The sequence below is a fragment of the Penaeus monodon genome, chromosome 43, assembly GCF_015228065.2.
Source record: "Penaeus monodon isolate SGIC_2016 chromosome 43, NSTDA_Pmon_1, whole genome shotgun sequence".
In the NCBI taxonomy this organism is placed as follows: Eukaryota; Metazoa; Arthropoda; class Malacostraca; order Decapoda; family Penaeidae; genus Penaeus; species Penaeus monodon.
The window spans coordinates 24,951,311-24,953,810 of record NC_051428.1 but is presented as its reverse complement, the minus strand read 5'-3'; the positions used below and the strand labels follow the sequence as shown (position 1 = coordinate 24,953,810).

Sequence of the window (2,500 nt, the reverse complement as noted above, 5' to 3'; positions counted from 1 at the left end):
AGAGAGAGAGAGAGAGAGAGAGAGAGAGAGAGAGAGAGAGAGAAAGAGAAGAGAAAGAGAAAGAGAAAGAGAAAAAGAGAAAGAGAAGAGAAAGAGAGAGAGAGAAGAGAGAAGAGAAGAGAAAGAGAGAGAGAGAGAAGAAAGAGAGAAGAGAAGAGAGAGAGAGAGAGAGAGAGAGAGAGAGAGAGAGAGAGAGAGAGAGAGAGAGAGAGAGAGAGAGAGACGCAGATCCCGTAACTGCATAAGGAATCTTAGTGTCTAAACGAAAACCAAAAATCCTATGAAGAGGGAACATCAAAAATCGCAAAATATCCGTCAGACTCTCGGTAAACAGACCCTTTTATTCTGCTTCTGCAAGCAATAGTCAACGAGAAGATCCAAAAGACTGAAGCAATAAATCCAGTGATCTTGACTAGAGTTGTTGACTAGACTTCAACTGTTTATTTATCTTATTATTATTATTATTTTTTTTTGAAGATTGGATCATTTGCATCGTATGACTACAAAGGATAACTTGCCTTCTACGTAAATATGCGTTCAACGCAAAAATCGGTCTGGTGACATAAAGAAAAAGAAAAAAGAAAAAAAAAATGAAAGAAAGAAAGAAAGAAAGAAAAAATATATATCCCAAAATTCTGCTTGGTACAACTCCACGCCATTAATATACGAAAACCAATTGAGTATATGAAGAGCTGCAACAAAAAGAATAGGTGCAATAATGATAAAAAAAGGATATGGATCTCGTCTCCTTTAAATTTACTCACATCAAATCATTCTTAATAAAACGAGTGAATATTTATGCAACATTATGAAATTGTATCATCATTATATATAATATTTATGTCATTTTTTTTCATTAAATTATGATCCGGTTCGAAATATATGACTAGTGTCAAAGGGAGTCACTAAAAATAATTCATATGAAGACTGAATACATCACTATAAGCGTTCCTTTTTTAGCGTTACGCATTGTTAGAGGGGAAAAAAATATATAAGGGCAGGACGGGCAACCATGACAATAAATCCAGTGATTCTTATTATTATTGTTAACGTTTGTAAATCTTTTTGAAGGACTGCTGCATTTGAACAATTTAGCCTCAAAAACATCTCTGAAATTGTTTAGGCTCGTGCCTGTTATTAGGAACTAGGGTGGGGGTCACTGGGGGTTATTGGCGTGCCTATCGTGCTTATAAAAGATTCAGGCTACTTAATAAATTTCTCATATTAACAAACGCCATTAATACTGTACTGACTTCTCGTATGTACCCTAACGTTCATCACCCATGGCTTCAAAAATATTTCTGAAATTGTTTAGGCTCGTACTCGCTTTTTTGGGGTCCAAGCTTGACTCCCTTGAAATGGCGTCTCTCGGTGACTCTAGGCCTACAATCATTGGAGGTTAAAAATGAATTGTGACAGTGTTAAAATAAAGAATCTGCAGTACGTCCGAGAAGAAAAAGTGCCAATCTAAGGGTGCCAGTGCAAATTATGAATATTGGTTTAACAAGTCTCCAAAGTATTACCAAATAGTACGAACAATTCTGGACCAAAATCCAAGATGGCTGCCAACGACATGTCTTAAACCATAAAATCCAGATTAGATTTCTAGATTAGAAAACAGAATAAATCAAATGTCTATTGTGACTAATTTTAGGCTGTAGAATTCAATAAAAGCATGCCAGTTCGAGTAAGAAATAAAAAGAATAAAAAAGGCTGCCAAAATCATGATGGCTTTCATTATCTTAAAAGTAATTCAATGCTGCAATATGTAGATAAAAACAATTACTTAAACTTAAAGGTCTAAAATAGAGATAATGGTTAATTCTAAATAACTCAGTATGCAGATTTTAATGAAACTAAGAGAATTTATATAGTAAGTTTATAAATAAAAGAAAATGCCTTACATGTATCATATAAACAAATTATGAGTTTTATGCAGCTATAAATATCATATAACTTTCATATCAAAACTTCGCATTAATTTTTTTTGTCCAAAACAGAGCTGCGGTTACCATAATAAAAGTTAACTAAGTCCACATGATTCCTCACTAGATGTAGGCAGAAGAATCTTATGTGAGCATAGCTGTTTCTTTTAGTGGCAGTAATTACACTCTATATTCAGTGCCTAAACAATTTCAGAGAGGTTTTTTAAGGCTAATTAGTTCAAACGCAGCAGTCTTTCAAAAGATAATTCCTCACTACATGTAGACAGAAGAATATAGCATAGCTGTTTCTTTTAGTGGCAGGAATTACACTCTATATTCAGTCCCGTGAAACCATGGAATGGCTCTTGTAGGCAGAAGCTAGACAATATGCTAGCTGAATAGCATAGAATCTCTGCATCCAAATATTTATAATTTTATAGAAAATAGAAAAAAAGCAAACAAACTCAAGAGTGATTAATATTTTTAACGAATTTTTATTATGCATAATATTTATGAAATAATTTTCATACTTTTAATATATACTGTTTATGCTTTGATTTTTGAAATAATGTTCA

The 2,500-nt window shown here is 33.2% G+C and overlaps 1 protein-coding gene across 1 annotated transcript in view; it reads left to right on the top strand.

Moving 5' to 3' along the window:
* LOC119568225 overlaps positions 1-2,500 on the top strand; it is a 5,002-nt gene that overhangs the window by 572 nt on the left and 1,930 nt on the right. The window lies entirely within an intron of this gene.